Raw genomic sequence first — 12,336 nt, forward strand, 5'->3', positions numbered from 1 at the left:
TATGCTATTCACCTGCTTACACATGTGCATGCTTCTGAACAATCAGAAAATATTAATAAATGTTTTGGTAATATAAAAAATATAATTACATATAAGTAAAAGTTGAGAACAAGGCTTTATTTGCATTGCAATGTGGACTGTTTCAGGGGGCAGCTTCCATCTGAGGGTGTTTTTACTCACTGCTGGTGGCACAGGAGTTTGAGAATAGGCTCAGACTTGCACCTACCCACAAAAGGGGCTCACTAGAGTAAGCTGAGAACAAAGCTTGAAAAGTCTTATCTAAGGCCTGAGATCACTCGGCCTGACCAGGAAGCAAACAGCAACATTTATGGCTTACATTGCTGTGGAATTAAGGAAAATCTCCTGGGATACACCATACTCACAAGTTAGAGCTGTTTCCTCTTCTGTCTGATGAAATAGTCCATCAGATTCTAGATGCTATTAAAAAAATTATCAAAGGCAGGGGTGGAAATCTTCAGCTCATCCCCACCCATCCCATTCTGGAAGCACCCAAAAGAGAACCACTTATTCTAAAAGTGACTAAGACATGAGTCATTTGATGAGTAAGCAGATTGGCTCTGGAAATCTTATTCAATCCATGACCATCTCCAAGTCATTTCATTACCTAAACCATTTATCCATTTTATACACTAATGCAGCAGCACTCCAAGGCCAGGAAGAAGCTCTTGTTTCCAACACCAAGGTAATTGCAGCTTATCTTGTCCTGCTATGATAGACAGAGCACAGCCAGGAAACCCTGCAGAGCAAAACCTCCTGGCAAATCTGCATTACACAGCACTCACTCTGAAAATCAGTTCTGGAGATGCCTCCATCCTCAGGCAGCACCTGAGTTAAGCTGTACTGGCACCAGCCCCTGAGCAGATCACCACCCTGCAAAGGCAAACACAGCCCTGCTCCTGGCAGCAGGATGCCAGCAGGGCTCACTGCAGGCTGTGCCAGGACTGCAGCCAAAAGCTTTCAGCCTCCTCCTGCTGCTCTCCCAAAAGCTCCCATATGAAGCTGCAAAAGCCTTAAGTCAAACCACTAATGAGGCTTAAATACCTCTCCATTCTGCAGGAACACGAGCACCTCACAAAGCACATTTGCTCATCTCCACAAACATTCTGTGGGATACATTCACAGGCTGGGGAGAAGATGTGATCCCCAAGAATCCTTCTTAACAGACCCCAACAGATACCTTGATGCCTTTGAAATGCTGCCTTAAGATCCAACAGGAGCTCTGTGGCTGATGTTCCCCTGCCTCTTCCTAAATGCTGGTGAGCAATATTGGTGAGCTCTGGCCACTGGCCTATGTAAGAGTACCTATAACAACACCCCATCATCATTCCTAACACAAACCAAAACTGGGCTCGTGCTTTCAGACCTGCTTCTGACAGTCTGACATCCCCATTTTCATCACTGGAAGCAGAGATCCTTGGCCTGTCCTTGGAGGGTCCCTCACACCCCAGCCCCGAGCACAGCAGCAGTGATGGCCCCAGCAAACAGCCTGGGCACCCCCAAAATGATGAGTCTGTTCAGCCTGGTTTGCAGCTCCCTGCACAACCTTTCTTCAGGGCTGCTGATTTCTCTGTGTTCCATCAGCACAGCACAAAAAATACACTTGTAACTGGAATAACTTCAAAGGACTAATTTGAGTTGTTCCACACCATTCCTCTGACATCACACCATGACCAGTGCCTTGGTATTGCATTTCCACAGCTTTAGGTTTTCTGAATCTTTTTTTTTCTGAATCACAGGAGAACACAGCCAGGGTTTTCACCTGAATGGCCAGCTCTGTGAGCATCTGCCTTTATATTAACAAGGGTAAAAGAACAGATTTCTCACCAGGGGTGGATTTGCAATTTGCCTCTGCTGGACTATATGTTAACAGTTGCCACCACTCACCTGCTTCCTCCACGGAGCCAAGGCTGCTCTGCCTTCATTGTTCCCCTTGGCACTGAGGAAAGCTTTTCATCCCTTTGCTCTAAATCCAGTGACCACAACTCACAATCTGAGATCAAATAACAGGACTTAATCCCCTAAACACAGTCAGCCTTGGCTTCACAGCTGCTGTGCTGGTGTGGCAGTGATCTTCCTTGTCTGAAACATGTCTGCCCGTGGCTCCTGACCACCCTTCTACATCCCACATCCCTCCAAGAACTTCAAGTTCAGCACAAAATAATCTACTAAAAGGGAAGACCCCACCTCTGGAAGCAGAATGGAGGAAACCCCACACAACAGGCTGGCCTGAGGATGAAGAGACAAACACAAAGCAACAGCCCAGAGAAAGTTTGATGTTACCACAAAGCAGCAGCTGCCAGCACTGATGAAGAAAGATGAAAAGGCTGAAAATCTGCACAAAGGCTCCTTACAGCTGCCTGCAGGTGCAGGTACAAGATTAACAGAGGATAAGCTGGTTTTCAGCACTGTTACAGCAAACACCTCTGAAGCTGTAGTGGGCTGACACTCCCCCCAGAGGGTTTGGATGGGGGTCCCTGGACTGACAGCAGCCCAGCTGCTCCCAGGATGGCACATACCCTCACACACACCTTCCCAGACACCTGGGCACACAGGATAAAGGGAAGAGCTGCAATCCCACCAGCACATCATCCTCCACTGCTGGTCATGGTGATGGAATGGGATGCACCAACAAAGTCTCCAGGAGGGAGGAAAACCCAACAGCCTTCAGGAAGAGTGCACAGCAGCTCCAACACAAATCCACTTCACACTCAGGCAAACACATCTCTCTCTCATGCTAAAGGCATCCTTCAAAATAAAATTACCAGCTCCTCTGCTATGCTTGTAGCATCATGAGATGTGTCTGCTCCCCACTGGGATAACTGCTCTGTGTGTCTGCCTCTGCCCAACCACTCTGCCAAGCACTCACAGGGCAGCAGGGCTTCACTGGCCCCCTCCAGCTCCCCTGGCCATCACTCACTGGCTGCTGGAGCATTGCAGGCCAGCATGGTGCCATGGCCCTTTGAATTTATACCTCTGGAACTGGTGAAAAGGGGAATTCAAGGACAGATGGATCCCCTGAGCAGACAAACAGCTGTACCCTGGGGGAAGAGAGAGGCAGGTAGAAAGGAGCTTACTGATTTCCTTAGTCCCTTTCTCTGGGAGTTCTCTACAGAGGCCTTAGGACAACCTCACCTCTGCAAACCCTTCCCCTCAGCTGTTGCATCCAGCCCATGGACAAGGCAGGGCTGCCCCCAAGGTAACCAGCAACACAATGCCACAGCTCTTTCCTGGCCACTCACTTCAGAGGGAAGCAAAGAAACAGCAGGAAAACACCCAGGGTAAAACACTTTATAAAGACCATCAATTACAAGGCCCCCATTTCAAGCTGAGGGTTTCACTCTGCACAAGTCCCAGAGAGGTTACACACTTCCCACAGATTTCTTGGTCACTGGAAGGCTCCTTCCCACCCCAGCATAAGCTCATTAGTGAAGTCAATAATGAGAGAGCTCCCCAGGGATGGCTCTGTGTGCAGCCACCACCCTCCTGTCCCACTGCTGGCACTGGATCTGCTCCATGGAGGGGCACTGAGTGCAGCCAAGGCAGCTTCACTGCCACTATGCTTTAAACAAGCAGAGCCCTCTGAAGTCATTAACTCATATAAACATTGCATGTCTGTTTAGGGAGCTCCATTTTTACAAGCATTCACACGTGAAAAGCAAACACTGAGTGCATTCAAGAAGAGGTAGAAACAAGAGAGGAAAAAGCTTCTGCTATAAATAGTGGAACATTCCTTGTATTTTGTGCCACGCAGTCTTTAAATCCTGTTACCTTCAACATCTGCATCTTCACTTTAAATGTTCTGCTTCCCCATACTGCTGCTGTAATTTTCAGAAAGACAAAGCAGGCCAGAGCATTTGTGGTCTGCCCAGAGACTTGTCTGGCTAAAAAATTGTGCTCTTTCCCCTGCTTCCCCACCCTTCTCTTCTCTGTTTGTTGTATCTTGATTTTTAGACAGTAAGTGAGCAGGGTCTGTCACCAACCCTATCTGTGTACAGCACAGTGCCATCACCCAATATGAACCATTAACAATATGAATGCAAAATTCTACTTGTACAGGGGCTGGCCCAAAGCTCATTGGGAACACATCTTTCTCCAATGCCAGCATGAGCAGAAAAGCATGATTTGCAAAGGTGACTATTTGGAGAACACAATCATACCTGATCCTCCATCAGAATATCTTTGCACTTTCCAACAGACCAAAATAAGTGTGTGCACATGTATGTATGTTTTTATCCAGTGTTTTTGGCATGGAAGCATTTTGATGCATGGTGATGGTGCATCTTGTAAGCCCTTAAAAGTAATGGATAGAGATAAACCTGAAGCCAATTAGGAAAACAATACTGCTGAGCTTAGATGATCCACAGCTACTCTGAAAGGGACAAAAATTTAACTCCTATGGAAAAGATCAAAACAAAACCCCAGATCCATTGTTAAACAGATTAATCAGACTCTTGGAAAGCTCGTGAGGGATTGGGTTCAATCTCTGCAGCTGTTATTAACATAAGCCCTGTACAGCAGTAACAAAAGACCTGCCTAAGCCCCACTCTGCTGTTTACTTTGCAATGGGACTCTGCTTGGGCTCACAGCATTTAACACACACACTCCTCATTAAGGGGACAGGACAAGAGGAAGGAGTTGGCTGAAGTTTACACTGCAGCAAAACAAAACTCTTAATGGCCCTTTTTATAAGGGCAGGACTACCAGTATGGAAGAAAGCAGAGCCCCAGTGCCAGCAACACCTTTTCTGATCCAGCAGAGTCTGGGCACAGCAAGAGCCAGTCCTTTCCCAGGGGGATGGAGCATGTCAGGGACAGAGGGGAGCCAGGGATGAGCACGTGCAAAGTAAGGAAAAACACATTGTGCTGGCTGGAGTGAGCCTGGAGTGGATGTGACACCATCCAGCTTAGGGCTGGGGAGGCCAGGCACAGCCACAGATGGATTTAGGGCAGGAAGGTTTCTGTTCACCAGTGCAGCAAAGGTGCAGCCACAGATGGATTTAGGGCAGGAAGGCTCCTGCTCACCAGTGCAGCAAAGGCACAGCCACAGATGGATTTAGGGCAGAAAGGTTTCTGCTCACCAGTGCAGCAAAGGCACAGCCACAGATGGATTTAGGGCAGGAAGGTTTCTGCTCACCAGTGCAGCAAAGGCACAGCCACAGATGGATTTAGGGCAGGAAGGTTTCTGCTCACCAGTGCAGCAAAGGTGCAGCCACAGATGGATTTAGGGCAGGAGGGCTCCTGCTCACCAGTGCAGCAAAGGCACAGCCACAGATGGATTTAGGGCAGGAAGGTTTCTGTTCACCAGTGCAGCAAAGGCACAGCCAGGAGAAAGGAGCCTCAGCACAGCTCCAGAGGGGCTCCCACAGCTGCAGGGGTGGGATGGACCCTCCTGTGCCACGGGCTCCCAGGAGAGGCTGCAGGGATGTGCTGTGGGAAATGGATAATGGCATCCAGAGTGAGAAGTCTCCAAGGAGAGCTGGCAGGTGAATGGAGCAGGGGAATGACAGCCTGCTGAGAAACAGCCTCCTGCACCCCTCGTGGGGCATCCATCACGCGCTCCCCAAAAATGCCCAAATTAGAGTGAAATACGACGCTGCCGCCTCCGGAACAGAAATTACTCATTCCATAAAAAGCATTTTCATGCATCTCTCTTATGACTCTTCCATTCCTCTCCAGGCCCACTCACTCCTCTCCTGCAGAGGAGTCATTTGATGAAGGAACTTTTCTGGTTGCAGCATTCTGCAAACTTTTTTTGTGGAAGGCTTAAATGAGAATATTCCTGCAGGGATGGCCAGTGTCAGAGGAAACAGTGACAGCAAAGGAGAGAGGATTCCTCCCATTGCAACTGAGCATGACATCCACTTTGCTGAAGGCAGAGAGTCCTGCCACCCCTTCCACTGTGATTTTATCACACTGTTTTTCAAGATGTGCAGATTGGAACTAAGTAAGTATCTCAACACATGCTTTGTACGCTTAAGTCTTGTTAGAGCTGAGCAAATGCTTGAGGACATGTATTGCTTCAGGAAGCACTGCTGGATGGGATCTGTGCTTTGCTCACAACTAGGCTTTGCATGAATCCAAGAGGATTTCCAGGCACAGCTCAGGAGCCTGGGCAGGAACAGAGATGCTGGTGCATGGTCTCACACACAGAAACACCTAACAATGGGTGCAGGGAGCACGTGGAGCCAGCAGGCTGCTGGAGTGTGCCCTAGCAGAGAGCCCTTGGATCCAGAACCAGGTGCATGGCTGGGGCAGGTAAGAGCCACTTTGCTTTTTTTATGCACTTCTCCATTCCAGCCTGGAGGAGGAACCACTGCTGTAGAAGCAGTGAAGAAGCATTGCAGGAGTCCCTGCTGGCAGCCCAGGGCTTGGGAGCCGAGTTTAAACTCCTGACTGTCATCACTTCATCAGACAGAGTCAGACACTTGAACCCCACCTCGGTGCTTCTCCACAAACTGGGGCCAGCAATTCTCCTGCTGGGGCTGGAGGACTGAGCCATCACCAGGCACCTCCAGGGCTCACATCTCAGTGCCACACTGTCACCTTCCCCTGCTCAAACTCCCACTGTCCACAAATCCACTGCAGCACTTGCTGAAACATTTAACTGGGACAAATGCCACCTTAGACTCTGCAGAAGCACTGCCTGGTGAAGACTGCAGAGAGCCACGGCACCGACCAAAAGGCTTCAAGTGGTAATTAATCAGCTACAATAATAAATAATACATATACTTTCAAGTGTTTACTCATTTCCTGAATGTCTCCCATAAATATCTAACCAATAAAGCACACTTTGAACAGTGACACTTGTATTTTTTCCCTCCTGAGCTAACTCTGTGCTATTTACTTAAAATAGAAAATTCTGCAGAAGAAAGGTTGAAAGGTAACAGAATTTTGGAAGTAGCTTGAGCATTCAAATTTACTCTGAACAAAGAATACTAAATGCAAGTATTTAAACTTTTTTCAGTCTTACCTTATTTTATGGACAAAGTTTATACACCTGTTTTAATCCATTCAGCCAGGCTGCTGGTCTACAGCTCTCTTCAGCAAGTGTCACATGTGATGCTCACTGCTCAGGCTGCACCCCTGCCAGGGCACAGCTGGTCCATGCAGAAAACAGAAACCAGCACCAAGATAAAATCCTGACCTCGAAAACACAGCCCAAGAAACCTCCACTGAAGTACAGGAGCTCTGCTTTTAATGTAGAGAGAATTGCTACATTAGGCTTTGGAAACAAAGTGTTGTGTTAAAAAGTAATAATCAAGAAATCAGTGCAGATCTCCCCCCAGTAATGAAAACCAGGGTTGTGAAGAAATCGGGAATGCTCTCCACAGCCTTTGGCATTTGCCTTAAGTGGCTGGAAAAGGTTAGTGTCATTTGGCTCTTAGCAAGGTTTAAATGAGCTTCAGCCCTTTGTGGAGGGCTGGCCAGTTTGACAGGGCTTAATTCATGATAGTGAGCCCCAGAGCCCTGCAGACACCCCAGGACAGGCAGTCAGCACCAAGAGCTGCTCACCCCCACCATCCTCCCACACCAGCCTCAGTCCCCTCTCCACCCATCCCAGGGACACTCAGCCAAAATCACCCATCCCACCAGGGCTGACCTGACTTGTAAGCTACAAATTTATCAGGAAGGTGAAAAAACCCTACCTTTATATTCCAGCTGGTACCTAATCCCTTCAGCTCTCCTGGAGAGGTGCTTTTCATTTCCAAAAAGAACCAGGAGGTAATGTTCTTGCCAGGGCAGTTAACCAGAGCAGCAAAGCCTCTTTTACTGTGCAGGGCCCAGGTGACTGTCTCCAGGGGATTAGCTGTTACCACATTTAGTTCAGTAAAGGGTTTAATCTCAGCTGTGTTCACAAAGACTGTGAAGACATTCACCACTGAATTCCTGGGGACTGACACCTTGAGCAGCTGCAGGGCTTGGAGCACACCCGGGACAGGCGTGGAATGGTAATTGGTAGGAGCAGGGAGCTTTTTACCCCTCTCCAGCACAAGAAAGGGCAAGAGACAGCTCTTTCTGAGGGATAAAGCCACTGTCAGCTGCCAGCCAAGGGATGACAGGAAGGTGAAGGAGCAGGAGGGGTGAGGGAGCCAGGAGCAGGAGAGAGAAGATTTTCAAAGCCCTCCAGGGCAGGCACCAAGTCTCTGTGCTGATGGTCACAGCAGCTGCTGTCAGGGACACGTGGCTGCCAAAACCATGAAATGTATTCCAGAGAGCCTCTGCAAAGTCCACAGGGTGAAACCACTGGACTTGTGCCACCAGCTTTAATGTGGAGCTCAGTGAGGCTCTGCTAAGCACTGCAGTGAGCCAGGAGCAGGGCTAAGGGAGGGACTGGTGTCTGCAGTCACCTTGGAGGCTTCAGAGCAGACCACCACCCAAGCTCTTCTCAAACCAGTGAGACCTTCCATCTGTGAGGAGGAATCATGTCCTAAAAATCCAGACTTTGTGAACCACTGCTCCCTCTGGCACTGATGAAACGTTTTGATTCCTAACTTGCTGCCTGCTCCAACCTCTTGAGCAATGGCTCAGGTATTCATTAATGCCAAGGACAAACACTGAAGCTTTGGGACTGCTTCTTAAACTCTTCACCAGAAGAGAAGGGAAATTCATATTTTCCCTCTTGCTCATCGAGAAAGCAGGCTGGGGTGGGGCTGGGAAGACTTACAAAGCCCTGGGCACTCAAGGATAAGAAATTCCACTGTGGTGCTGCCTCCCCTGCTCCCCCAGCTCACAGGGGGCTCTGCTGGCATCTCACACCCCAGCTGGCTGAGCACTCAGTGCCTGCATCGTGCCAACACTGCTGCCTGAACCCTGGAGAGAGCTGCAATGTCAAGTGGGTGAACAAAGAAATGTCAGAAAACTGGGCTGGAAGGAGAATGCCTGAAGATATCAGTGAGCAGGACATCACTGGGCACTTAGAAGAATGACAAAAGCAATTTTCACAAATGGAAGGGTGAAATAAAGGAGAAATGAGAGTGAAGATTGAAAACAATTTCCTACTGTTTGGCATACTCTAAAATTAGTGCTGTAATAGATCTCATCAGCCAGCATTTATTTTCCATTCTGAAGACAAGAATTCAAATAAGCAGCAAGAGAAGCACTTGCTTAGCTGAACAGCCGACCTCAAACCCAGGCAGCAGCACACACCAGGCTGCTCAAACCCAGCTGGGTCTTGCTTGGGATTTGCAAAAGTGAAAACTCAATCTGGAGACCCACATTCCTCAACCACATCAGAACCCCAGCAGCAGAGAGGTGGCAGAGCCTCTGGAGCAGGAGGGGACAGGCTGCCCATAGCAGATTTGCTGTGTTCATGCAATTGTAGGAGAAAACTCCCCTTGGAGGGAATCCCAAAGTTACAGTGCTTGGAAAGAGCCTGAGGTTACACACCAGGCTTTGGGAAGCCCCTGCTGTTAACTGTGCTGATGGCTCTCATTCCTGCTGTGCCCAAGGAACAAGCCCTGCTCACCTGGCTCTGCCAGGGGAGGCCCTGCAGGGATTCCCCAACAGCTCCAACATTTTGCTGGGACTGCCCAAGGGCACAGGGCCAGCTCAGACTGTCCCCAGAACTGGCCCATGGGTCAGCAGAGCCCAGGTGGAAATGCTGGCACACTTCTGTACCCCATTTGCTGCTGTGCTGATCTGCACCTCTTGGGGAGCAGCTCCACAAAGGCACAAACAAATGGTTTTGAACTCAAAAAAGCAAAGAGCAAATCCCCACAGGCCTCATCTTGCTGCTCCCACAGCTCCCTCCTCCAAGCATGAAGATACATGTAAAGGTATTTTACACACCAGGGGCTGGGGGGCTCTGGAAAAGCCCCCAGACCCAGGGGGGAGCAGCAATGGAAACCCTGATGTGATGCACCCTCTGCTCTTTGAAAGTTTAAGAACAAATCCCTGATGGCAGAGGAGAACTGGCAGCATCACTCAGCTATGAGGTGTCAGAGATATTTCAGGCAGCCATTCCTGAAATATATTCTCATGCAGAATCCCAGAAAAAGTCACCTCCTCACTCCCCCAGCTGCCTCTCTTTGCATTGCTGCTAACATGGATGTGACTCACTAGAGCTGGGTTTATATTAAACTCCTGAAACAGATTGTTTGGCTGTTATGTAAATCCAGTAAATGTTAAAACACCAGAATAAATCAGTCAGGCAGTTACCACTGCCAGCTCTCCAGAGACATCCAAGGGACTGATTTTTTTAAAAGGTAGAGGTGGTAAGAGATGAGGGGGAAACAATAACAACAATAGTAATAACAATAACAACAATATTGATAATAATATAATCACAACCGCCAATACAATAATAATAACAATAATAACAATAATAACAATAATAATAACAATAACAATAATACCACAGCCTTTCAGCACTTTTCAGGGAGAGCTGTGCCAGTGGCTGCAGTGCCCCCACCACTACTGGTATCAGTGTCCTGCCCAGCCATATACAGGCAAATCCCCCAAATTCTGCTGTGCACAGGTTATGCAGCATCACCTGCACAGGACACAAACTCTGTGGCAGCAGAAGTTCCACACCATCTGAACCAGCAATGTGACCTCAGGGGAGGTCAATCTGTGTGACAGCACTGATGCTGGGGTTAGGACTTCAGGTTAAAATAAAATAAGCCCCAAACAAGGCATGAACGTGGTTCTTTTCATCCTGTCACTGGGAAGGAGGCTCCTCTTTAGGAGCTGCCTCTCTGCCATGGTGCAGAGGGCATTTGCCACTCCTGTTCACAGTGACACCAGCAAGCCAGCACAGGAACAGATTTTAAAATTTGCAAACACAAGTGCTTTTAGCCGAAACCTGACTCCAGGTTTATAAACAGTCTATGGGCCAAAGGATTAGTCAGAAAAATTATCTGGCAAATAATCTGCAAGAATAAGCAAAACCAGAGCATATCACCATCTGCTCCTGGGTAATTCCTAAGGCAGAAATGAGGAGCCTTCAAATTAAAGCCTTCACTCTGTATGTGATTGTTGATAACCAGGCCATTGCACTCAAAATGCTCCCAAAGCCACAGAAGCAACCAAAAAAGGGAGCAGGTAGAAATTAGGACCCCAAATCTGAGTTGCATGTTGGCTGAGCTGCCACTTGCTTGGGCTGCACAGCTCAGAGCAAGCCCCTGCTCAGCTTCAAAAGCAGCTGGAGCCTGTGGGTCCCCACAACTGGGAGCAATTCTGGGATTTCCCGACCACTGGGCACATCTGGACAGGCACATCTGGGCAGGAGACAGTGACCTGCCCAGCCCATGCACTGGCAGAGCACAAGTTCCATTTGCAGCTGCCCTGCACATGAGACTGCAGAGCACTGAAATGAAGAGATCTCTGAGCTGTGTTTAATTAAACATAGTCTGGGAAAGTCTCTGCTTTTGTTCAACACTGCCTCAAAAGAAAAGGGCTGAGTAATCCACCAATGGGGAAAAACACACTCTTTAGCTACAAGGTGTTATTATTATAGGCTTAATATCAAAATGGCTTGTTCAGCTTATTAGGCTAGAGCAAACACTCCCAGCCTTGGCAAGACTGATATTACAGCTCTGTATTTCACACTTACATAAGCACTGCAGGTCTGCATGGAGAGGAGTCTCCTGTCTGGAGAGGGGAGGCATTGATTTGCACCAGGTTCCTGTGGCCCAGTAAAACTTGTCAGACAGGCAGGAGAAGAGTTTGTCTGTGCTGGGAATAGCAGGAATGGTGCAGCAAGGACAGTGAGACCTGGTGGGAACTGATCTCCCAGACTGGGGCCAGCAGCAGCAGCTCCACACCCGAGGGCACAGCAGAGACCAGCAGGGAAACACTCAGGACACCCAGGACACTGACCTCATACCTGATTAAACCAGGAGCCCTGGGCTCCTCCTTCTGCAGAACAGAGGTGAGCACTGGCATGCAGGGAAAGCTTTTGGAGCAGAGCTGAAGCTGCTGCTGCTGAGCCTGCCCTTGGGCACAGCCCCCAGCAGCAGCCAGGGATTGCTGCTGGCTCTGCAGCACAGTGGGACTGGTGATGCAGCTCTGCCTCCACACCCACTCACCTGCCTGCAGGTGCAGCCAGCCCCAGGCTGACCCCCCCATCTCAAACACCCAAGTTGTTGCAAATAAAAATTCTAAGTATCTGAGGCTTTCAAGACACCGTGACATTTAAGGTTCTTTTTTGAGTATGTGGTGCAGTAGAAGCTTTCACTTCTCAAGTTGAAAAACAAATCCTTTCTCTGTCTTTTATTTGTTAATTAAATGTGTTCATTGTATTCAGATCTCATTTTTTTTGTGCATAATGTTTTGCCCATCTGTTTGATTAAAAAAGAACCCAACCACCCAGCTT

General features: G+C 48.5%; 1 protein-coding gene across 4 annotated transcripts in view; it reads right to left on the bottom strand.

Annotated features, from left to right (window-relative positions):
- CAMKK1 (calcium/calmodulin dependent protein kinase kinase 1) overlaps positions 1 to 12,336 on the bottom strand; it is a 101,118-nt gene that overhangs the window by 75,603 nt on the left and 13,179 nt on the right. The window contains exon 1 of one of the 4 annotated variants that reach the window (XM_077188811.1): positions 6,991 to 7,133. The exons of the other annotated variants lie outside the window; for them this stretch is intronic. The gene's annotated coding sequence lies outside the window, so the exon portion shown is untranslated. Of the gene's footprint in view, positions 1 to 6,990; positions 7,134 to 12,336 lie in introns of those variants that run through there. 4 annotated transcript variants of the gene reach the window in all.

Source organism: Agelaius phoeniceus, chromosome 20, assembly GCF_051311805.1.
Source record: "Agelaius phoeniceus isolate bAgePho1 chromosome 20, bAgePho1.hap1, whole genome shotgun sequence".
Lineage (NCBI taxonomy): Eukaryota > Metazoa > Chordata > Aves > Passeriformes > Icteridae > Agelaius > Agelaius phoeniceus.